At 36.5% G+C, this 26,846-nt stretch overlaps 1 long non-coding RNA gene across 5 annotated transcripts in view; it reads left to right on the top strand.

The window, feature by feature from the left end:
* LOC140622260 (uncharacterized) overlaps nt 1-26,846 on the top strand; it is a 279,983-nt gene that overhangs the window by 155,615 nt on the left and 97,522 nt on the right. For 3 of the 5 annotated variants that reach the window (XR_012022016.1, XR_012022014.1, XR_012022013.1), the window contains exon 4: nt 8,292-8,363. The exons of the other annotated variants lie outside the window; for them this stretch is intronic. This is a non-coding gene — a long non-coding RNA (uncharacterized lncRNA). The remainder of the gene's footprint in view (nt 1-8,291; nt 8,364-26,846) is intronic. 5 annotated transcript variants of the gene reach the window in all.

The raw sequence follows: 26,846 nt of genomic DNA, 5'->3' as shown, positions 1-26,846 counted from the left end.
CATATAGTTTGGGGGTTCTATTCTCAGGTTTTCCTAATTTTCGCCATCTAATGGAATTTTATGTGGCTGAGTGTGGTCCATTCCAAGAAAGAGTCTGCCAAAACTTAACTTTAAAATTGTACCTAAAACTCAACATTATCCTTTCTCTTTGAATAAATGGAGAAACATATGGGAAGTATGCTGAAGTGTAAAGTGGCTTTGAAGAAAAAGTAAAGAGCACATGGCTAGTCAAGTGTCTAATATTTCTTTCAGGAAAAGACTGGAAAACAGAAACATGAAAGGACTACCTTCCTGGAATATACTATTTCATGATGCACTGGAATGTGTCTGACATACTGGTGTTCAATAGGGAATCATTGCATAAATGATTAATTAATCATCATATTAAATGAATGAATTGGCTGAATAATTCATACCCATTTATGAAAGATGGCTACCTCTGATATACTGTGCATATGAAGTTATTAAAGAATTGGAAACAAGATACTTGAGAACCTAACTCAAATACTACTTAGGCTAGGATTTTTGAAAGGAAGAAAAGGACATTGATAAGATGCCTATAGAGAGATACAGATCTAATTCCCTCTACTCAGAAAGGAGGAACAACTCTCAAATAAACATTTCCAGGGCAACCCTCAGTTTCTTTTCCCAGAGTAAATAGGAAAGAGAGTAAGTGTTCATAAGTAAACACAGCATCATTTCAGAGAACTACTTAACTCAATAAAGAAAAAAAAGAAAAGAAACTCTTCTCATAGTTGGTAAATTCACATTAATTCACTTCAGAAAGAGAGAAATACTTTTGCATCACAAATAAAAATGACGGTTTTAAAAGAAAATGCCAGTTAAAGTTAGTGTTACCCTAATGTAACCTGACATTCAACCAACAAACCAAAGGATCTGAGAGCAAAATATTTTCCTGTTTGATGGACTGATGCTGGTGGAAAAGAAAGAAATGGAATAATTCTTAATGCCCTAAGTGATTCTTTCCTGGAGTACATAAAGGGCAATAAAAGACAAAATGAGTCAAAGGATTCAGAACTGTAGGAAGTTAGGTCATGCTAAATTATGTTGAGAGCAGATCTCATGAACAGAAAAAAAGCAACAAGAAAAATAATAATAGTAAGATATGATATTTATTTGAAGTTCAGGGTAAAAAATAATTCAATCCAATATAATTCTCAAAACATCACTGCAATATATATGGTAGTATTATATTCACTACTTCTTAGAGTAGAAATCCAAGACTTCTGGTGCTTCTAGAAGGAGTGATGCTCCGCCCTAGTTTACTCAGAAATGTAGTAGTTTATGCTTGCTTTTGCGAAAGTGTACACTAGGTATAAAATACTTGGGAAATGGAGGTTGAACAATCTAGCTGTAGAAAGAGAATTATGAATGTCTTTGCCAAAATGGTTGCCATTTTCCGTAGTTTAAATTAGGGAGTGGATCTAGGATTTATGAGACCAAAAATCTATAAAATGATGAAGACTTTTCTATAAAAGTAAAACATTATGAAAACAAAATTAAGTACAAAATAATTTTATATTAGAAAATAAGTTCTAACATCTTCCCAAATCTAGAAACATTATGTAATAGTTATTAATTTACTATGATGCATTTTTGCATTAATCTTTTTTTATTCCAATGTAACAATTTTGGATAAACACAGAAATGAGCATACAAAGTTAATTCCAAATTATAGGATACACTGGAATATTTCAAATATCTTTTTAAATTATTACTATGTTGTTCTGGGCTATATAACTTTAAAAAATTATTTATTTATTCATGAGAGACAGAGATTGGCAGAGACATAGGCAGAGGGAGAAGCAGGCTTTCCACAGGGATCCTGATGGGGCACTCGATCCTGGGAACCTGGGATCACACCCTGAGCCAAAAGCAGACCTCAAGCACTTAGCCACCCAGGCATCCCTGGGCTGCATAACTTTTTAATCAATTAATCTTATGCTACCTACATTAACTTCTTGACAAATACATGTAGGAGATTAGTCATTGGGGAGTACTTCTTTCTTCAAACCGTATTTCATACATGGTGGCATTTTGGCAAATTGTTCATCTGGAATAGGCAGTCTGAATCACAAAGGATGCATTAGATATACTAAGGCATGATCTGATATGTTGAGATGAAAAACTCCTGAAACTCTATGCACAGATAGGCTTGCTGTGTATAGAGACCCTTCTGTTTTTTTTCTCTAAAACACAATCTTATTAGGCTTTATTTTTTGTAAGTGTGTGTGTGTGTGTGTGTGAAATTATGGCTGCATACTTTATATTAAGTGTATATTCCTGTATAATAACTAAAATATACACAAAAGGGACTCCATGCCATGTGAATATAGTTCAGTACACCTTAACTGAATGTACTTTAAGTGAAAATTATGCTGGTTCTCAGAAAAATATGTAACTACTCTAACATGACCCAACAAGTGGGGGGGAAAAAAAGGTAACAAGTGGGAATCAAGTAGAGATAGATTTTAACATATGGTGGTTAAAATACCCTATTTCTGCAATTTTAAAAGAATTATGAATACACTGCTAGAACTACTTTCAAGACATTGGAAGAGTTTGGTGCAATTGAAGAAACTTTAAGCTTAAGTTTCATTTGTGTCGTGGGGAATTTGCCACTGAAATAAATCTGCAATTCTTATTAAATTCTACATGTTGTCAAAATATCAATTGTACCAAGGTTGAAAAAAATCTGATTTTATTGGATAAATTTATAATCTTTAACAGAATTGAGTAAAATTTAAGGGCTATGATTTTGAACCATCTAGTGAGCATCCAGAATAATAATGCATAGATAATTTATTTCACAAATGTTACCCTATACAAATATCTGTCAAAGATAAATTTTCCAACTGGATAAAGGTAGTAATTCTGAAAATACTTAACGCTGAAATATTGGCACATTAATATATAAAAATTAGAATTGATAACTATCTCCAATTTTGCAATAATTTCTTGAGCTTTTTAATTTTTAAAATTTTATTTATTTATTCACTAGAGACATTATTTAGTCACAGAGAGAGAGAGAAAGAGAGAGAGAGAGGCAGAGACACAGGCAGAGGGAGAAGCAGGCTCCATGCAGGGAGCCCGACGTGGGACTAGATCCTGGATCTCCAGGGTCACGCCTTGGGCGGAAGGCAGGTGCTAAACCGCTGAGCCACCCAGGGATCCACAATTTCTTGAGCTTTATATATCAGATTATCTCCTTAGGAAGTATACAGAGGGCAGCCTGGGTGCCACCATAGACTAGTTTTTAAATCTTCCAAACATTATACTATTATCATTCCTCAAAATAACTCCTTCAGTGTCATTACATGTATCTTTATTGACCTGTTGAACCTGCAATAATACAGTAGCCACTAATCACATGTTACTTTTGAGTGCTTGAAATGTGGGTCGTGCAAATTGAGATGTATGAAAAAAATGGAATATAAAATATATCAGTAAATTTTTATATTCTGAGATAATATTTTGCATGTAGTAATATAGAATTTAAATTGATTTAGCTGTTTATTTTTTTAAAGTTATCCCTGGGAAATTTTAAATTACCTATGTGATGTTTAATATATTTCTACTGAATACTGATGCACTAAACACTACATTCAAAACAAAAACAATAATGACAACTTTTAAAATTAATTAAAAGTTACTCACTGTCTTGCAAACCTTGGGCCATATTTACAATTTATAATATCGAGAGGAGTAGCTTTCTATTTTTTCTTATTTTTTAATCGATAATACAGATCATCTTCGTTCCAAATTATGGCTTCAGTGAGGGTTGTGAAGTTTTTTAGCCAGTGGGTGTCTCTGAAGTCTACATCCACTCACTTGCAGCTGACTTTGAATCAAGAAATAAAGAAGAAAATAAGATTCCCCGTTGCCTTTCTCCCCACTCTCCTAGGCTTCAGCTCAGGCATTTCATTTGTGGGAATGGATCCCAGTTGCCTCAAGGTAAGGACTATCTGTGGGCAACACAATAAATTGAACCATATTGGATAAAGTCAGCATGCCATTAGCTTGCTTATTGCCTGCAGAAATTGCAAGTTTTACTGAAAAGGAGATTTACATTTTAATTTGGAGTCTCTTGGTCCCAAAGCACACACATAGTTCCTGTCAAGAATCCTGCCTCTGCAAAGAGATATTAGTAAAAATAGCAGATCACAAAAGACAAGAATGCTGAAAATTTTGGTTCAACTGGTATTCCTTGAGGGAAACTTGATACAGCTAACTTAATCCATAAATGGAGGCTTCTATTTTGTTTCTATGTAGAGAGGTTTGAGAAAGGAGAATAAAATAAAATTGCGATTTGTGTTATGTGCTACATACTATCCTATTTAAATTAATTAATCTAAATTAATCTTTAGGACAGTCCTGTGATGAATATATTTGTTAGAGAAAGTCATTGAGAAGACATGACTACCAGTTGACCCCTGTGCTGGACTCAGGCAATCAGAGGCTCCTGACCCCCTCCCCTGTCCTTGGAATATGCACTCCACTTGTTTTCCCCTACTCACGGAGCTTCCCCAAGGAGATAGCCTTAAGACAGTGATGTGTTGTTGAGACCATCTGGATGGTATGAGTGACAACTCAGTTAAGACCTCTATTTAAAATTTGAGACTTGGGATCCCTGGGTGGCTCAGTGGTTTAGTGCCTGCCTTTGGCCCAGGACGTGACCCTGGAGTCCTGGGATCGAGTCCCACGTCGGGCTCCCTGCATGGAGACTGCTTCTCCCTCTGCCTGTGTCTCTGACCGCCCCCCCCCCCGTGTCTATCATGAATAAATAAATAAAATCTTTAAAAAAAATAAAATAAAATTTGAGACTTAGTGGGAGGATGTGGAGCTCTCTTCCTGTGGCCATCTAAGACAAGCCTCCTATGTAAGTTCCCTTGTTTATTAAACTGGCCACTTACTATTCTTGTGTGGCCTGCTTTTTTTTTTTTTTTTTTTTGGTCTCCCTATGCCCTTGCTGGAGCCTGGCTTCAGATTCTACCCAGACACTCCAGAGGGGGTTAAAACCAAGGATATCATTATCTCTATTTTAGAGAAAATAATATGAGGTGACCTTCATGCCTTGATTACCCTTCTAGCTAATAAGAAACTCATTTTCCCTTTTACAAACTCATTTCTTTCAATAATAGTATTATTCTTAGGATAAAATGGACATTGTCTCCTAAAATAGAAGGAATATATTTGACAGAATAAACATTTTTTTTTTTCCCTGCAGTCCTGTGCTTGCTTTATTCATCTTTTAACCAGAGCAAATTGGATTGGCTTCCAAGGGAAACTCTCAGGGGAGGCTAATTGACCCGTACCTTTCTGCCGTATAACTTTTCTACTGAGGAGTTGCAGACAATGATCCCATACCCCAAAACTCTTTCTGATATTATCATGCTTCCCTATGGAGTTTATCCAGCAAAAATGAACCTACCTGGCCTCTTTCTATTATTAAGTCACTTTGATCAAGACCAGCTTTGACTGATTCTCTCTTAGTAGTTTTCTTTTTCATTTTTTTAAAGATTTTATTTATTTATTCATGAGAGATAGAGAGAGAGACACAGGCAGAGGGAGAAGCAGGCTCCATGCTGGGAGCCCGAAGTGGGACTCAATCCTGGGACTCTAGGATCATGCCCTGGACCAAAGGCAGACACTCAACCTCTGAGCCACCCAGGCATCCCTATCTAGTACTTTTCATTTTGTCTTTTGTAATTGATTAACCAATCCCCAAAATAGATCAACTTAATAAATGGAACAAATTTTGCTTAAAAACACAATCAAAATGTGATAAATATATAAGGAGTGAACATTAAAATAATTAAATGCATATTGAATCACTAAGTGATTCTGGGTCACTAAGTGATACTGGGAAAACAGCTCATCACTGGTTTGGTGCTAGGAATGGCATTAGCCCAAACCACCAAACGATGCAATTAAAACTTTCACCAACTGGGTGACGGGCACTGAGGGAAGCACTTGGCGGGATAAACACTAGGTGTTATGCTATATGTTGGCAAGTTGAACTCCAATAAACATTTAAAAAAATTGAACATAAAAAAATTAAAAAAAAAACTTTCATCAGATGCTAGAATACCATCCTAGATGACCTTCAAGTTTAATTGACAACAGTATCTATGCTTTTAACTAGAATATTCTTAATTTTCTGATCTATGTTAATCTTGTTCCATTTCTGTGATGTTAACCAACATACCCAATGTTGATGAATATCAGTTTTATTACTTTAAAACGGGAATACTAATGACTTATGGGACCATTTGATAATTAATAAAAGAATGAACATGTAGAACCACAGTACTCTGTCAATAATTATTGGTTTTATTTCCTTATCAATATCAATCCATGCTTCTTCCTCCATCCCATAATTCGCAATTGCCAATTTATATTAATTCTTCAGTTTATACAAAGGTGTACATATATCTGTTCATAAGGTTATTTCCTAAACAAGAAATATTTAGTATGTGCTAGTAAAGAGGCATTTCTCAAACTATGAAGATCATACCTTTTAAATCTATTTACATACAATATTGGTTAATATTTACTGTACCCAACATACAGCAACATACCTCCCCATCTTCGGTGATATACAGTTAAAACATTCAACCTCTTTATATGAAATCTTAGGTTTCTACATGGATAAAATATTAAATATTAAATTTGAAATATTTAAAATGATTGATAAAATCATATTAGTAATGTTAGACACCACAGCCATATTATTTAAGGTGTTGTTTTGATGTCAGAAGGAAGACCTAGATCCAAATCCTGCATAACCTATTTAGTAGCTATATGCTATTGATTAACTGCTTTAGATATTTAAGCCTTAGTTTTCCCAAGTGTAAAATGGGGCTAATTAATGACAATTACAATTTATGAATTGCTTATGATGTGCGAAGTATCATTTAATCCTCACCAGAGTCTTAATGGTACGTATTACCACTTTCATGTTATTGATGAGATAACGAACACATATATAGAGGTAGAGAATAAGATCACAAAGCTTGGGAAACCTGGGTGACGCAGCGGTTTGGCGCCTGCCTTTGGCCCAGGGCGCGATCCTGGAGACCCAGGATCGAATCCCACGTCGGGCTCCCGGTGCATGGAGCCTGCTTTTCCCTCTGCCTGTGTCTCTGCCTCTCTCTCTCTCTCTCTCTCTCTCTCTCTCTCTCTCTGTGACTATCATAAATAAATAAAAACTAAAAAAAAAAAAAAAAGATCACAAAGCTTATTATTGACTGGTAGAGAAGAAAATAGAACATATGTGTCTGATTCTAAAGCTAATCCAGTTAACCACTCTGATGATGTCTATAGCATTGGCTTGGTTTGAGTATAACATGAAATCACATATATAAAGAGTTTAGCATCATCTCTGGTACACAGTAAAAACTCCAGGTATAATAATACTGATCATGATTGTAGTTACCATCATCAATGTAGGATTGTGTAAAGAGCAAAATAAATCAGAATGAGAACAATGCTACATGTTTGTAGCCTTGGGAACACAGCACAAGGCAGAGATTAATAGAATGGCATTTTACTAGATTATGTACAAATCAGCTCTGAGCCCTTCTATTGAACTATACTTGATTGCAAACTACAAGCTATGACCAAGTTTTATTGTAGCTAACATAAGATCTTTTATTACTTTTCAAGCATAATCATCCCTCCTTGCACTTAGTTCTAAAAACATACCTTATGCCTTCCCCCATATAGTCACTTAAATTAGTCACAAAGTATTTAATTGTATTCTAAAGTCTGAGAATAATTTAAGAAATTATAATACTCCCTTGTTTTTTTAGTGTCAATAACATTATCTTCATGTTAGAATTTATTCTACCAAACTAACAGTGAAATATGCAATTTACCTGGAAAAGAATTCTCAGAATGGCATTTAAGTTATCCTGCAGATACAAGAAATCCCATACTTCATTAACACACCAAAGAGAACATATAATCAGCTTCTTAGTGAACAACTCCAATAATATTAAATAATTCCCTGGCTCATAATTCAGTGGAGGTACAATGGAGCTATAATTCACATTTTAAAATCCCAAATAGCTTCCTGCTTCTACATAAAAGTGTCATGTAAACCAGCATCATTGTTAATAAACAGCAAAGCCAGAGGTCCCTGACTGTGCGATATATCAAAATCAGTTCTTTTCACTTTTTTCTTCTCTGAAGAAGCTTAACAATATAGAATGTGTGAAAATTATTCTCAGCTTGTGCGTGATGTTCTTTATTAATGTACTCTATAGATACAATGGTTGGGCCCTGTTATCAAGCTGATGTCTGAGGACTAGGACACAACTGGTATTCTCAAAACTATGGTGAGAAATTTTTCATTACTTTAAACCCTATACACAGAATTTATACATCATCTGTCTTTACCTAAACTACCATCAAACTCTGAAAAGTAACATAATGGGGGTTTGCTATAATAAATATATTTGTGCAATTTTCCACACTCTTGCAGTTTGCAAGAAACAGAATCATTCCCTTTACTTCTAGAATTGCAGGTTCCGCTGCGCCACCCAGGGATCCCGCAGGTTAATGATATGAATACACATAGTTACAAGAAGAGCAGAAAACTTGACCCTTTGTTTAAGATTCTTGGTCTGTAATGTCATTATAACACACTGCAGTAGTTCTAGCATGTTGATAACAATTCTATCGGTTAAATTCTAGAGAACAGTGGTTCCCACAGGAGCTTGAAATTTTTATTGCAAACTTAGTATCCACCATTTACTAACCTGCAAGACAAAAGACAATACGATTAGTTAAATTTGACTATTAGCATATTTTTTTCGTCAATTTTCTTTAACCAGACCATTTCTTGGGGTAATAACAAATGTGTGTGCACGCGTGCGCGCACACACACACACACACACACATTGACGAGCATACATATATTATCAATCTAATTTTTGTTAAAATTAGTTGTGACCTAGTAATAGAGCCTTACTTACTCTAGAATCTAGTTTATATGTATGTAAATACAAACCTAAAGTACACCCTCTTGAGGATGTTATAAAAGCAGTTACGCTTAGAAGGAATGAAAAACCAAGAGCAAATGAAGAAAACAAACTAGACCCCTTTCTAGATCACTGTCAACTTCTGAAGCCTTAACTCTAAAATACTTTTTAAAAAATCTGTAATGTTCTAATATAATGTAATGTGTCCATTCTAGTTCATTTCTGTATCTGTTCATACACAGTAATTCTAGTAAATGAGAATTTTTAAATGTCTTTTGTAATAAAACTTAATGACCTTAAGGATTATCCCTCATTCATGAATAACAAGGCTGTTAAAATATAAAAGGGCCTTGCCAGAAGTTACGGAAATAAAGAAACAATCTTCTTGGTGGCATGAAAATGTTCATTTTTCCAACTCAGATTTGTTTTGCTCCACTATGAATCTTAACAGTTTTTATTTCATTCTGCTTACTCTTTTTCTTATCATGAAGCAACAAAATATAAATGAAAATCCATAGCACTAAGTGTATAGGTCCTCATGAAAAAACAAATTGAAGATACTTTAAATTGCTTCTTTTAGGGAAAAGAAATATTTGCCTTGTCACCCACCATAATTTTTACAGATCATATTAAATAAAATTATTCACTGATTTATTTTATATTAAACACAATGAAATTACTCAGTTAATTAGAGGGAGAATTTAAAATAATTTCTACTATATTACACCTAAACTTTAATGAAAAAAATGTGTCAGTTTTTTTTTTTTTTAATTCAGGGAACATACTGCAGATAAAATGTATAACCAAAAATATGTCACATTTTGCAAAATATGTTTTTACTTCAATAAGAACTACAAATAATATCTTATAAATATATTTATATATGATAAATTAGAAGAAATAAAAATGATAGAAATTAATGGTCTGCAAAACATCTCTGTTTCGGTAAGAGTGTGGAAATCATTTTAGGCTGATTTCTCTCTTAAATGATTGAGTCTTTCATTTAAGAATTTTTCTTTGTTTAAAAGAGTCATCATCTCATATTGAGTCATGTGGGGTTACCTATTTTGAACAGAACAAAAATATTTCCAAGCTATACAATGTTCATTTACTTATTCAAACATCCATTTATTGATTCAGATAGTATTTGTTTTAAAACTTATCTCCTAAATGCAAGTCACTAAAATAAATATTGGGGTTAGAAGATATACTAGACTAAAATCCTTTTAAAGCCTTAATGTCATTTAGCCTTCTTATACATATTCATCAGGCTTTTGTCTAAATTTGTAAAAATATCAGTCTTAAAATATAACACATTTGTTAACACTATGATAAGATTTTGTTTGAAAGTTGACTATTTGTAATTGATGAATTAATATGAAGTGTGACTAGGAATCAACTGTCCATTTACTGGTACCTATTACACCTTTATATATATGGGGCTCTCAAGGCACGTTGTGATTGCAAACTCTCTCCAAAAAAACTGAAGCCACTTTTGCAGGCAGACGACAGAGAAGTTGTGTTTCTTTTGACTGGAGGAAAAGAAAAATTATAAGATAACCCTAAAGCAGTGAAAATAAGCATTGCTTTCCTTTTTAGTCTTTTGCCACAACTCAGCTATTGTTAAATGAGACTGTAAAACACACCCTTTCTCTGAGCCCTTGCACTCAGTGCCTCCCCTCCAACTCTCTTAACTAAACAGTTGAGTTGACGTCGGCATTCACACAATTTTACTTAAAGTTCAAAGTCAACCAATACGTATATACAGATGATAAAAGTATGGAAGAAACAAGAAAGAATATTTAGTAAAGAAGTGACTGTAACTACTCAGGAAATACTGAATGAATAAGAAAGGTGATTATAGTCTGATTTAATGGAGATAAGACATAGATTATCAAGTATTGATCAGAAAAGTAATTGGTTATTTGGAGTTAACCAGAAGAAGAAAAACTGTGCATAAGGAGAGAGGGAGAACAAAAAATATGAGTCACAAAAAATTTACTACTAAGAACTTTGCTTGTATTTTATTTAAAAATCAAGTTTATTTTGGGGGCACCTGGGTGACTCTGTCAGTTAAGCACCTGACTCTTGATCTCAGAGTTGTGAGTTCAAGCCCCATGTCCAGTGTGAAATGTACTTAAAAATTGTTTATCTCTTGCTCTTAATTTTAATATCACCTCAATATTGGGAGGGGGCATTGTGAATAATGGAGACAGTGTAGATTAATGGTAAAGAATGAAAAGTCTGGAAGCAGTTTGCCTGGATTTGTATCCTAGTTCTATCCCTTAGTAGTTATGTGTCCACTGGCAATAATTTAACCTCTCTCTGCCCCAATTTCCTCACCTATAATAATGGGATTCTAATAGCGTCTACCTCAAAAGATGGTTATGAGGATAACCTAAGTTAATATCAATAAAATACTTTTAAAATTACTGACATAGTAACTACTACTACTACTACACACACAGTAAATTCTTAAATACATTTCTAGATTTTTTTAAGTAGGCTTCACACGCAGCATGGGGCCAGAACTTCTCACCTTGAGATTAAGACCTGAACTGAGATCAAGAGTTGGACATTTAACTGACTGAGCCATGCAGATAGCCCGTCATAAAATGTTTTTGAACAATGTTTTAAATGGGAAAAATTACCTTCCTTTTTTCCTCATAATACTATATTTCTACTGCTTTTATTAAGATTTGCTCCAAATGATATTTCTTTAAAGGGAAAAAATAAGAATCAATAAGTACATGTTATCCCTAATCAGAATTCTACATCTTAGTCATAATGAACTTTTATTATAAATTTATCTTACCCCAGGGCAGCCCCAGTGGCTTAATGGTTTAGCGCTGCCTTCAGCCCGGGGTGTAAACCTGGAGACCTGGGATCGAGTCCCACGTCAGGCTCCCTGCAGGGAGCCTGCTTCTCCCTCTGCCTGTGTATCAGCCTCTCTCTCTCTCTTTCTCATGAATAAGTAAAATAAAATCTTTTAAAAAATAAAAAATAAATAAATATAACCCTTAAAGTCTGATAAATTATGGTTCTAGATCTATGTTATTAGAAGTAACTGTAGATGATAATCATATCAAAAGCCAATCAATATTACTAAGTCCTTTCACTTAATAATGCTGAAAATGGCACATTTCTATCAGTTCCTGATGAACACTTCTATTCTTGATACCCTGCCAGTGCAGATTTTACTTAAAGGAACAAATGACCTCACAGGTTTGGGAAACAGCAGTTGAACAATACTGTCTGTGAATTTCTTGAACTTACTTGGTTAAAGTTTGTGCTCATTAACTAGGATGTGCTCTTACTTTGATTAAAAAAAAAAATATGACAGGTGGGAGATCCCAATGGTTTCATTTATACCACCATTCAAGATGCTGAAATGAGAAGTGTCATTTGGAATAAGTTTGGTGTCATGACCCCTTTCAGGATACAATTTATGGATCTATGAATGCACATAGCTAAAACTATGCTTACATAAATATACATTACCCAGAAAATGAGGAGCAGTGGACAAAAATTAACACATCCTAATTCTTTATCTAGCTATGTGTGTGTCTCAAAGGAGTGTTGGACATGCAAAAAAGTCAAATGAAACAAAATCAAATGAAACAGAGCAGTACATTTGTCAAGCTGAATAAACCCAAGTATAATACATTAATACTAACCTGTTTGAAATGTTTTGTCAAGAATTATATTGTTCCAGAATATATGTTTTGCAGGAAGAACTTGCAAAGACATCAAAGTATAGTTATCTTAATTTGTAGAACAGTATGCAGAGATGACCCCATTAGCTTAGGGGAAAAAAAGGCCTGTATGTTTATGAACAAAATAGGATTTTAAAATGGATAAAAGAGGTAAAACTTGATAAAGCATTAAAATGAAGGGACTGATGAATAAAACGCTTATATTTGAGGGGCATAGGTTTATGTGCTTCTTGGATTGGGCAGCAAATTGATAGGTGTCAATTATGCATTAACATACTTAAATATTGCAGAACTATTTACAGTATTATGTTGTATGTTTCAGATATTCTACTTAGTGGGTAAAGGACTTAACTTTCATCTCTGAAAAAGATGGAATAGATAAACTTTTCCCTTTTTGTCCCAGTAAGTAGAGCCAATGTTCCCTGGGTATTATACATAAAACAGACATCTTAAGACTCTGTAAAGAGAAGAAGTCATATAAGCTAGGGACCTCACAATTTGAGGAACAACACAATGGTTAGTCCCATGGGTTTTCACCTTTCTTCATATATCCTGGCCTAATGTTGAAGAAACCAGCAACCTGGGAATTCCAGAGAGTAAAAAGGTCCCCCAAAAGACTGGTCTGTTTCGCCAAGGGAAAAATATATGCAGGTCTGGCAAGACACAAAACTTCCGGACAATAACCATTCTACTTTTGACAAACACCAAAGTAAAAGCGATGGCCCCACTTTCACCAGCAAAGTCATAGTAAAGCACCCTGACTTTATATCTTGCAAAGTTGTAAAAGACTTATCTCTCAGTGTCCTTGGGGACCCTGTGGGGATACTGGAGTCTCCACTCTCACCCAGAAGTAACAGTACTTGCTGGGGAGAATCAGAAGAGGCTCATGGAGAGTTAGAGCTTTCACCACTAAACCACTAAACATGAGTAATGAGGGGACCCCTTCACAGTGTCAATGGAGATAACAAAAGAAGCAGTAAAAGGCACTCCTTCCCTTCTCAGCCAAGATGATATCAATGGATGCCAAGTTGAGAGTCTCAAGCAGCAGTAATGACTTCAAGAAAGAACTTGGACTTCCACCCTATTAGTAGTGAGATACCATTTATGTACCAGAAAACTAAAATAACTGAAATTAAAAAAATCAGCAGATGTGCTGAGTAGAAGGAAGAAGAATCTGTTGAACATGAATAGTGCACAATAGATATTATACGACATGAACAACTAAGAGGAAAGAGAATGAAAAAAATATGAACAGAGCTGCAGGGAAAAGTGACACTTGTAACAAAAGATCCAACATTTATGTCATCACAGTTCAGAAAGTAAAGGAAAAAAGGGTAGGGCTGTAAAATAAATACAAGGAAATCATGACCAAACTTTCTCAAATTTCATGAAATATACAAACTTATAGACTTGTGAAGTTGAGTGAACCACAAAACAATACAAAGAAAATCACATTCCAATCTAAAACTAAAAACAAAACCAAATACCTTGAAAATGAAAGAGAAATGACATCTCATAGAGAAAAACAGCGTATGTGTCACAAAACTTTCATCAGGAACCATGGAGGCCAGCAGGAAGTGACATATTTTTCCAGTGCTGAAACAGAATTGTCAAACCCAAATCCTGTAACTAGTAAAAATACCTTTCAAGAATGAAAGCAAAATCAAGACCTCACAGATAAAAAGAAAAGAGACTTTGTTGCTAGCAGACTGACCATAAAATAATCACCAGAGGAATTTCCCTAAACAAAGAAAATGATTTAAAAAAGGAAAGGAATCTTACAAGGCCAAGAGAAAGTACCAATGAAAGAGTAGGTACACAGGTAAGTATAGTAGATTTTCCTTCTCTTCTTGAGTCTTCTAAGTTATGTATGCTTGTTAAAATTGTAACATTGTGTTACATCATTGCAAATTATGAAAAGGAATAATTCAAGACATTATAAACAGGGAAGGTAAAGTAAGATAAAAAGAGGTAAGGTTGGGACACGTGGATGGCTCAGTGGTTAAGCGTCTGCCTTTGGCTCAGGTCCTGATCCTGGGGTCCTGGGACTGAGTTCTGCATTGGGCTCCCCGCAGGGGGTCTGCTTCTCCCCCTGTGTGTCTGCCTCTCTCTCCATATCTCTCATGAATAAATAAATATTTTAAAAAAATAAGGTTTCTACACTTCACTCGAAGTGATAAGATATGAACACAGGCAGACTGTTTCTGTTATGAATCTATACAAAATACATAGAGCAATTATTTAAAGGCCTTCACAAAGAGATACACTAAAAACACACTATAGATAATTCAAAATGAAATTCTAAAAACGTCAACCCATAGAAAGGTGAGAATAAACAGAAAAGCAAAAGAAACAAACAAAAAAGAAACTATTAAAAAAACCAATTAAACTGGCAAAGTAGATTAAAAACTAAAACTGTAACTCAGGGAGGCGGGGCAAGATGGCTGAAGAGTGGGGTCCCCATGTCACCTGTCCCCACCAACTTACCTAGATAACTTTCAAATCATCCTGAAAACCTATGAATTTGGCCTGAGATTTAAAGAGAGAACAGCTGGACTGCTACAGAGAGAAGAGATCCTGCTTCTGCTTCTAACAAGGTAGGAAGATGGAATAAATAATTAAATAATAAGAATCCAGTGGAGGAGGGGGCCCCCATGAGGAGCTGGGCTAACAGGGGCGGCAAGAGCCTCCAGGACAGGAGAGCCCAGGCCCGGAGAAGCAGGAACTTTAAAAATCTGCACCGGATTCTTCCTGGAGGGAAAGGCGCTTGCAGGGAACTCGAGCAGGATCCCAGGAGGGGCAGTGGAGCCCCCAGGTTCCCGGGGTCACTAGAAGAGGAGGGGCACCCCGGGGGAGAGCATGGTAAAGGGCTGGAGTGCCGCCCGGTGCGCCCCTGCAGCAGCTCAGTCAGAGGCTCTGCACGGAGGGGGCTGTGCGTCCCGGGAGGGTGATTCCAGCGGCTTCAGGCCCGGATCCAGGGCATTGGGGGATACAGCCCAGGATCTGGCACTCACCCCCGGATAGGTGAAGGCGGGAGGGCACAGGGCAGCACGAAGCTGTGAGATCAGCGCCCCCCTCACCCTCCCCCCCCAGCATCCAGGCCCCTGCGGACTGTGAGCTCCGGTGGTTACTGGGGGAGCTGACTCCAGGGCTGGAGAGCTGGCCGCTGCCACTGTTGTTGTCCCTCCTGGTCTCACCCTGTGCCTCTGAGGGTCGGGCTGCCAGGGAACAGGGACTTCACGGGGTCAACAGCTCACCTGAGCCTGGCACCCAGCAGGGGGCGGGGCAGCTCCTCCCGGTGCACACTCCTGAGAATCAGCACAGCAGGCCCGTCCCCCAGCTGGAAGGACAGGGCAAGAGCAATCTCTTGACCCAGCAGTGCTGGAAAGCTCCAGGGGAAGTCGAGGGATTTACAGTATATACAACCAGAGGGTACCCTTCCTTGTTTGTTTGTTCTCTTTTTTTTCCCTTCCTTTTTCCAGTACAACTTGTTTTTAGCCACTGTGCACTGAGCAAAATGCCTAGAAAGAACTCACCACAAAAGAAAGAATCAGAAACAGTACTCTCTGCCACAAAGTTACAGAATTTGGATCACAATTCAATATCAGAAAGCCAATTCAGAAGCACAATTATAAAGCTACTGGTGGCTCTTGAAAAACCATAAAGGATTCAAGAGACTTCATGACTGCAGAATTTAGATCTAATCAGGCCGAAATTAAAAATCAAATAAGATGCAATCCAAATTAGAGGTCCTAACGACGACGGTTAATGAAGTAGAAGAACGAGTGAGTGACATAGAAGACAAGTTGATGGCAAGGAAGGAAGCTGAGGAAAAAAGAAAAAAGTCCATGAGGAAAGGTGAAGAAAAATTAATGACAGCCTCAGAAGGAAGAATCTAAGTTTAATTGGGGTTCCAGAGGATGCCAAAAGGGACCGAGGATCAGAAAGTGTATTTGAACAAATCATAGCTTCCCTAACTTGGGGAGGGAAACAGGCATTCAGATCCAGGAGATAGAGAGATCCCCCCCTAAAATCAATAAAAATCATTCAACACCTCGACATTTAAGAGTGAAACTTGCAAATTCCAAAGATAAAGAGAAGATCCTTAAAGCAGCAAGAGACAAGAGATCCCTAACTTACATGGGGAGAAGTATTAGGTTAAGAGCAGACCTCTCCACAGAGACCTGGCAGGCCAGAAAGGGCTGGCAGGGTATATTCAGGGTCCTAAATGAGAAGAACATGCAACCAAGAATACTTTATCCAGAAAGGCTCTCATTCAAAATGGAAGGAGAGATAAAGAGCTTCCAAGACAGGCAGGAACTGAAAGAATATGTGACCTCCAAACCAGCTCTGCAAGAAATTTTAAGGGAGACTCTTAAAATTCCCCTTTAAGAAGAAGCTCGGTAGAACAATCCACAAAAACAAGGACTGAATAGATATCATGATGACACTAAACTCATATCTTTCAGTAGTAACTCTGAACGTGAATGCGCTTAATGACTCCATCAAAAGGCACAGGGTTTCAGACTGGATAAAAAAGCAGGACCCATCTATTTGCTGTCTACGAGAGACTCATTTTTGACAGAAGGACACCTACAACCTGAAAATAAAAGGTTGGAGAACCATTTACCATTCGAATGGTCCTCAAAAGAAAGCAGAGGTAGCCATCCTTATATCAGATAAACTAAAATTTACCCCGAAGACTGTAGTGAGAGATGAAGAGAGAGACTATATCATACTCAAAGGATCTCTTCAACAGGAGGACCTAACAATCATGAATATTTATGCCCCTAACGTGGGAGCTGCCAAGTATATCAATCAATTAATAACCAAAGTTAAGACGTATTTAGATAATAATACACTTATACTGGGAGACTTTAACATGGCACTTTCTGAAAATGGTGGATCTTCTAAGCATAACATCTCCAAAGAAACAAAGAGATTTAAATGATACACTGGAACAGATGGATTTCACAGATATTTACAGAACTTTACATCCAAACGCAACTGAATACACATTCTTCTCAAGTGCACATGGAACTTTCTCCAGAATAGACCACACACTGGGTAACAAATCAGGTCTTAACAGATACCAAAGGATTGGGATTGTCCCCTGCATATTTTCAGACCATAATGCTTTGAAACTAGAACTCAATCACAAGAAGATATTTGGAAGAAATTCAAACGGGTGGAGGTTAAAGACCATCCTGCTAAAAGATGAAAGGGTCAACCAGGAAATTAGAGAAGAATTGAAAAGATTCATGAAACTAATGAGAATGAAGATACAACCATTCAAAATCTTTGGGATACAACAAAAGTAGACCTAAGAGGGAAATACACCACAATAAAAGCATCCTTCAAAAAACTGGAAAAAACTCAAATACACAAGTTAAGGAACTTGCACCTCAAGGAACTGGAGAAAGAACAGCAAATAAAACCTACACCCAGCAGAAGAGAGTTATTAATAAAGATCCACGCAGAAATCAATGAAATAGAGACTAGAACTGTAGAATTGATCAACAAAGCCAGGAGTTGGTTCTTTGAAAATTTAATAATATAGATAAACCACTAGCCAGCCTTATAAAAACAAAAGAGAGAAGACTCTAATTAATAAAACCATGAATGAAAAAGAAGAGATCAGAACCAATACCAAGGAAATAGAAATGATTTAAAAAACATTATGAGCAGCTATATACCAATAAATTAGGCAATCTAGAAGAAATGGATGCATTTCTGGAAAACCGCAAACTACCAAAACTGGAACAGGAAGAAATAGAAAACATGAACAAGCCGATAACCAGGGAGGAAATGGAAGCAGTCATCAAAAACCTCCCAAGACACAAAAGTCCAGGGCCAGATGGCTTCCCAGGGGAATTCTATCAAATGTTTAAAGAAGAAACAATACCTATTCTATTAAAGTTATTCGGAAAGATAGAAAGGGATGGAGTACTTCCAAACTCGTTCTATGAGGCCAGCATCACCTTAATTCCAAAACCAAAGACTGCACCAAAAAGGAGAATTATAGACCAATATCCCTGATGAACACAGATGCAAAAATTCTCAACAAGATATTAGCCAATAGGATCTAATAGTACATTAAGAACTGTGTGGAGGTTCCTCAAAGAGTTAAAAATAGACCTGCCCTATGACCCAGCAATTGCACTATTGGGGATTTACCCCAAAGATACAGATACAGTGAAACGCCGGGACACCTGCACCCCGATGTTTATAGCAGCAATGGCCACGATAGCCAAACTGTGGAAGGAGCCTCGGTGTCCAACGAAAGATGAATGGATAAAGAAGATGTGGTTTATGTATACAATGGAATATTACTCAGCTATTAGAAATGACAAATACCCACCATTTGCTTCAACGTGGATGGAATTGGAGGAGGGTATTATGCTGAGTGAAGTAAGTCAGTCGGAGAAGGACAAACATTATATGCTCTCATTCATTTGGGGAATATAAATAATAGTGAAAGGGGATATAAGGGAAGGGAGAAGAAATGTGTGGGAAATATCAGAAAGGGAGACAGAACGTAAAGACTGCTAACTCTGGGAAACGAACTAGGGGTGGTGGAAGGGGAGGAGGGCGGGGGGGTGGGAGTGAATGGGTGACGGGCACTGGGGGTTATTCTGTATGTTAGTAAATTGAACACCAATAAAAAATTAAAAAAAAAAAAGAAGATTATTCACAATGACCACGTGGGATTTATCCCCAGGATGCAAGGCTGGTTCAACACTCGTAAAGTAATCAATGTGATTCATCATATCAGCAAGAGAAAAAACAAGAACTATATGATCCTCTCAATAGACGCAGAGAAAGCATTTGACAAAATACAGCATCCATTCCTGATCAAAACTTCAGAGTGTAGGAATAGAGGGAACATTCCTCGGCATCTTAAAAGCCATCTACAAAAAACCCACAGCAAATAATATTCTCAATGGGGAAACACTGAGATCCTTTCCCCTAAGATCAGGAACACAACAGGGATGTCCACTTTCACCACTGCTATTCAACATAGTATTAGAAGTCCTAGCCTCAGTAATCAGGCAACCAAAAAAAAAAAAAAAAAAAAAAAGGCATTCAAATTGGCAAAGGAAAAAGTCAAACTCTCCCTCTTTGCAGATGACATGATACTGTACATAGAAAATCCAAAAGACTCCACCCCAAGATTGCTAGAACTCATACAGCTATTCGGCAGTGTAGCAGGATATAAAATCAATGCCCAGAAATCAATGGCATTTCTATACACTAACAATGAGACTGAAGAAAGAAAATTAAGGAGTCAATCCCATTTACAATTGCACCCAAAAGCATAAGATACCTGGGAATAAACCTAACCAAAGAGGTCAAGGATCTATACCCTAAAAACTATAGAACACTTCTGAAAGAAATTGAGGAAGACACAAAGAGATGGAAAAATATTCCATGCTCATGGATTGGCAGAATTAATATTGTGAAAATGTCAATGTTACCCAGGGCAATATACACGTTTAATCCAATCCCTATCAAAATACTATGGACTTTCTTCACAGAGTTGGAACAAATCATCTTAAGATTTGTGTGGAGTCAGAAAAGACCCCAAATAGCCAGGGGAATATTAAAAAAGAAAACCAGAGCTGGGGGCATCACAATGCCGGATTTCAGGTTGTACTACAAAGCTGTGATCATCAAGACAGTGTGGTACTGGCACAAAAACAGACACATAGATCAATGGAACAGAATAGAGATCCAGAATGGGTCCTCAACTCTGGTGAACTAATATTTGACAAAGTAGGAAAGACTATCCCCTGGAAAAAGGACAGTCTCTTCAATAATGATGCTGGGAAAATTGTACATCCACATGCAGAAGAATGAAACTAGATCATTTTCTTGCACCATACACAAAGATAAACTCAAAATGGATGAAAGATCTAAATGTGAGACAAGATTCCATAAAAAAAACCTAGAGAACACAGGCAACACCCTTTTTAAACTTGGCCACAGCAGCTTCTTGCAAGATACATCCATGGAGGCAAGGGAAACAAAAGCAAAAATGAATTATTGGGACTTCATCAAGATAAAAAACTTCTGCACAGCAAAAGAAACAGTCAACAAAACTAAAAGACAACCTACAGAATGGGAGAAGATATTTGCAAATGACATATCAGATAAAGGGCTAGCATCCAAGATTTATAAAGAACTTATTAAACTCAACAGCAAATAAACAATCTAATCATGAGATGGGCAAAAGACATGAATAGGTATTTCACCAAAGAAGACAGACATGGCCAACAAGCACATGGGAAAATGCTCTGCATCACTTGCCATCAGGGAAATACAAATCAAAACCACAATGAGATCCCACCTCACACCAGTGAGAATGGGGAAAATTAACAAGGCAGGAAACCACAAATGTTGGAGAGGATGCGGAGAAAAGGGAACCCTCTTACACTGTTGGTGGGAATGTGAACTGGTACAGCCACTCTGGAAAACTGTGTGGAGGTTCCTCAAAGAGTTAAAAATGGAGCTACCCAACAACCCAGCAATTGCACTGCTGGGGATTTACCCCAAAGATACAGATACAGTGAAACGCCGGGACACCTGCACCCCGATGTTTATAGCAGCAATGTCTACAATAGCCCAACTGTGGAAGAAGCCTCGGTGTCCATCGAAAGACGATGGATAAAGAAGCTGTGGTCTATCTATACAATGGAATTCCTCAACCATTAGAAATGAAAAATACCCATCATTTGCTTCAAAGTGGATGGAACTAGAGGGTATTATGCTGAGTGAAGCAAGTCAATCAGAGAAGGACAAACATTATATGGTCTCATTCATTTGGGGAATATAAAAATTAGTGAAAGGGAATAAAAGGGAAAGGAGAGAAAGTGAGTGAAAATATCAGTGAGAGTGACAGAACATGAGAGACTCCTAACTCTGTGAAACGAACAAGAACAAGGGGTGGTGGAAAGGGAGGTGGGCGGGGGGATGGGGTGACTGGGTGATGGGCACTGAGGGGGGCACTTGATGGGATGAGCACTTGGGTGTTATGATATATGTTGGCAAATCGAACTCCGATAAAAAAATGATTAAAAAATAATAAAAATAAAAAATGACTCAACTTCCTATAACAATAAAAAGAAACTATTGATACACAAGAACAGCTTGGATGGACCTTAACAGCATTACCCTAAGTGAAAAGAGCTGAAATCAAAAGGATATAGCATTCTCAAAATGACAAAATTTTAGAGAACAGATTAGTGGTTGCAGAGGTAAGGGAGGTGGGTGTAATGTCTGGTTCTGAATCTTGATTGTGGTGGTGGTTACATAAATCTATGCACATGATAAAATGCAATAGAATTATACACACACCTTGTAATAGTGATTTTGTACCCTAGTTTTAATATTATACTGCAGTCATATAAAAGGTAATAATTATGGAAAACTTGGCAAAGTGTACACAGGACCCCTCTTACTACCTTTGCAACACTTCTTGCAAATCTATAATTGTCTCAAAATCTGAAAAGTTTGTGGAAAGAAATAAATATGAAAGCTACAAAGAAATAATAATAGGATGGAAAATGATAGATGTGTCAACACCTTAAGAGCAGATACTGAGTAAAAAAAAAATAATAGAGCTACTTATAGGCAAAGAACACTTAAGATATGGATAAAATGGGCAATGATTATGGAAAATGGAAATGTTAGGAGGCAGGTGGTCATGAGGTCTTATTTGTGGTTATGCATCAAGAGGATTAATTACATTTAGAATGAAAATAACAACAACAACAATGCCGCATCAAGTTTTTTGTTTGTTTCCTCCCTTAGTATTTAGTTATTTTACATGAGTTATAGCCATCATCTGGTAAACTAATTTGGTAAGTACTGTCCATATGTATTATTGTAGAAATTACTCATTCTACCTCAGACACCCCACATGCTCACTTTACTCTTTTTTTTCCCAGATTCTAATAATGAAATGTTTTTATTTAGGCATTTTACACTATAAATTTTATAAATCTTTGGCCATACAGATTAATGAGATAAATTTTTTTTTTTAAGTGCGAGTCTCACCTTTGAGTGGCTGAGCAGCTTGCCTAAATTTCACAGCTGGCCAGTAGCTAAAAATTTAAATTGACCACTTTGGGATTGAGATTCTAGAGCTTATCAACTACTCATGTTCCCTTACGAATGTTGTTGAAAATATCTACTACATTATACACATATACGTAAGTCAATCGGAGAAGGACAAACATTATATGTTCTCATTCATTTGGGGAATATAAATAATAGTGAAAGGGAATATAAGGGAAGGGAGAAGAAATGTGTGGGAAATATCAGAAAGGGAGACAGAACATAAAGACTCCTAACTCTGGGAAACGAACTAGGGGTGGTGGAAGGGGAGGAGAGTGAGGGGGTGGGAGTGAATGGGTGACGGGCACTGAGGGGGACACTTGACAGGATGAGCACTGGGTGTTATTCTGTATGTTGGTAAATTGAACACCAATAAAAAATAAATTTATTAAAAAAATAAAAAAATAAAAATACAACTCTTTTTAATAAACTTTAAATCTATAATTTATACTTAGACAAGCTAGCTTACTTGACCCTACAGATAATATGAATCACTAAACTCATCTAGTTTCCAACTTGACTTTATGACTTTGTATAGAAAAAAAAATCCAGATCCTAATCAGATCTCTCACTTTAAAATTATAAAGAATACTGCAATAGGAGCCTTATTTATCAGCTGGATCTCTACTGCAGTCCATTATAGTCCCCTGAATGTAGACTTAAATTCCCATTGTCCAGGGGTTCCATCACCCATCTAGGTGTCTGTCTATCTATCTATGTCATCTATCTATCTAATTTGTGTTGCAGATGCTCAAGTAACTTACATTAAAGCCTTTATGGAATGTGGCAGAGGATAAATGAATGTGTTCAAACCACTTAGCTTTAATATTCCCTGTAGACTAATCCAGCATAACATTATAGAGTATATGGTTAAATAAGTTACTCCCTAATTTTAAATGGTACCTTTGATTTTTCTCTTATATTTTCTTTCCCATTATAGCATCTATATGCATGCTTTCCAAAGATCAGGAAAGTGCTTTTTTTTTTTTATCACATGCTAAAAAGTGTGAAAGCCATTAGCTATAAATTCATTTCTCTAAGACAAATAACTTCTGTTCTGAGTTTTATTTACTAAAAAAAATAATAATAATAAAACAAAGAAAACATGATGTAGAGACAGCTATCTTTAAGTATTCCAAATTACTTACTCTGGATACATGGCTGCCCGGAATAAAGATTACATTTCCCAACATGATTTGCATCTAAGTCTGCCTCATGTTGGGCCACTGGCATGAGAGCTGATGTGATGTTTGAAACTTCTAGGTTGTGTCCTTAAAGAGAAAGAACATGCCTTTCCTTCTGTACTCCTTGCCAGGTATCTAGATCATGTGTGGTTTTTTTTTTTAATTTATTTATTTATGATAGTCACACACAGAGAGAGAGAGAGAGAGGCAGAGACATAGGCAGAGGGAGAAGCAGGCTCCATGCACCGGAAGCCCGACGTGGGATTTGATCCCGGGTCTCCAGGATCGCGCCCTGGGCCAAAGGCAGGCGCTAAACAGCTGCGCCACCCAGGGATCCCTAGATCATGTTCTTGATGGTGGAGGCATTGTGCATCATTAATCAAATTAACCACTTTGGGGATGCTAAGCCACAATATGGAGGGAGCCTAAGTTCTTAGTCAAATTTGTGCAGTGTGTCCTAGGATGTAGACTATCAGATCAGAAATAAACCATCTATATTGTTTATGATAATACTATTTGGGATCTTTGTTTAATAAAGTTAAACCTATGTGTTAAATAATGTTATCTATGAAGAGCTTCTTTAATCTCTCCTCTAAAACATTTTGCTCTTTGCCCCATAACAAAGATGCAAAACATCACTTCAGTGACATAATCAGAGATTTAAATAATGATACTGATATTATTTTTATTTATATTTCCACCCTAAATCATGCAAAAAAATTCTATTTTACTTTAATGTGATTTTTCTCATCATTAATTAAAGCCTGAAAACTTGAATTTGGATACAGGTGAAACACAAAGATTTGAATTTATTTGCTTTTTTTTTTTTCTTGTATCAACAATGTGGACGGAACTGGAGGGTGTCATGCTGAGTGAAATAAGTCAATAAGAGAAAGACAATTATCATATGGTTTACTCATATGTAGAAAATAAGAAACAGCACAGAGGATCATGGCGGGAGGGAGAGAAACTGAATGGGAAGAAATCAGAGATGGAGACAAACCATCAGTGACACTTAACTGTAGGAGAAAAACTGAGGGTACCTGGAGGGGAGGTAGGATGGAAGGTGGGGTAACTGAGGGATGGGCATTAAGGAGGAGACATGATGTGATGAGCACTGAGTGTTTATACACAACTGGTAAATTATTGAACACTGCATCTGAAATTAATGATGTATGATATGTTGGCTAATTAAATTGAAATTTAAAAGTAATAATAATAGGAAGAAAACCTTTTTGCTCCACTTCTCTGCTAGTAAAAATTCCTTAAACTATTTGTTATATTTTGTATTGTACAAGTCATATTATTAATACACAGTTTTGTAACTATTTTAAACATGAATTATTCAATATTTTTAAAAGAAAAAATGAACTAAAATAGTTACTTTTCTGATTTATCATTCTCACAACTTTTCACTTGTGGTTAAATATATTACTAGACTTTATTTAAGATAAATTATTCCTGGTAACCTATGATTGGTATAATAATACCAGAGGACCATAAGGAGTGTTGCATGCAACAAGTATAAACTGCTTTGTGATTTTTGAGTTGCAAGATTTGTGACATTTATTCAGTTTAAATCAAACTTGGTTCTGGACGTTTACTTGACAAGGGTAGTGAGAAGTCCAGAACATGTACTCTTTAAAAATATATATATTTTTATTCATGAGGGACACAGAGAGGTAGAGACAGAGGCAGAGGGAGAAGCAGGCCCCATGTAGGGAGCCCGATGCGGGACTCTATGCTGGGACTACGAGATCATGCCCTGAGCTGAAGGCAGATGCTCAACCACTAAGCCATCAGGCATCCTCACAACATGTACTCTTTTGGTATATTTTTACACATTCCTCTAGGCTTATACTAGGACCCTGGGGCTTACACCATAAAGGCAAAACGAGGGAGGAACTACTGGTGTGTAGTCACCATTAGTCACTGTTGAAATTTTATTATGTTATTATATACCATCATGAGAAGGACTCTGTTGGTGGCATCCACTTCTTATACAAATTAGATACACTGACCTTCACTGCAGTTCATATAACAAGATAAAAAAGAATAGTAGCAAATGACATTTAAATTAGCTTTACTGGGATTTTGAATTAAAGACAACTACACATCTTTATTTTTCTTTTCCACGCAGTTGTCTAGTGATGCAGATGAATGCTTCTCTAAACTTGTCCCCTGCATCACTCCTTAAAAAACTTCATAGCTCGTTTGGCAGTTGGGATCAGTGTTAAATGGAGAAAATTAATGTCAAAATAGAGTGGCTATTATCTATTTTTCTGCCTGTTGCCAAAGATTTAATTTTGTTATATTTTCACATGCCTAGTATACAGGGGCAGGCTGGGAGAATAACCAACTGTGAAATTCAGGGCAAGAACAAAAGGTGGAGCACTCACTTCTTTTTCAACATCAATTGGTCATCTGTACTTGGGTTTTCTTATTTGGGAGTATAGGCTTCAGCTGCATTTCCCATTTTTCGTTAGCATACTAAAGTAATATCAAAGTGATCTTATGGGATAATGAGAACCATCTTCTCTTGTCAGTCTAATGGATTGTTTGTGAAATGTGTTCAATAAAGTTGTCCTTGACTTCCCTCACTAATTCTAATGCCTATAACCAGCTTTATGGTGAGGAGATGTTGTAGATGAAATATAGGTAGTAAATAATGTCACTTTTTCACAGCTGAGTAAGATTCTTAAGTAACAGAATTGCATTTAAAGGATTTGCCAAGGAGTTACCATACTTGTGGCCTCTCTTCTATGAACAAAATATCTGATCGATAGATTACCAATCATGCATATTCATATGTATGCATT

Source organism: Canis lupus, chromosome 31 (genome assembly GCF_048164855.1).
Source record: "Canis lupus baileyi chromosome 31, mCanLup2.hap1, whole genome shotgun sequence".
Taxonomy (NCBI): Eukaryota; Metazoa; Chordata; class Mammalia; order Carnivora; family Canidae; genus Canis; species Canis lupus.
The sequence above is the reverse complement of the archived record's forward strand: the minus strand, read 5'-3'. Positions and strand labels throughout refer to the sequence as shown.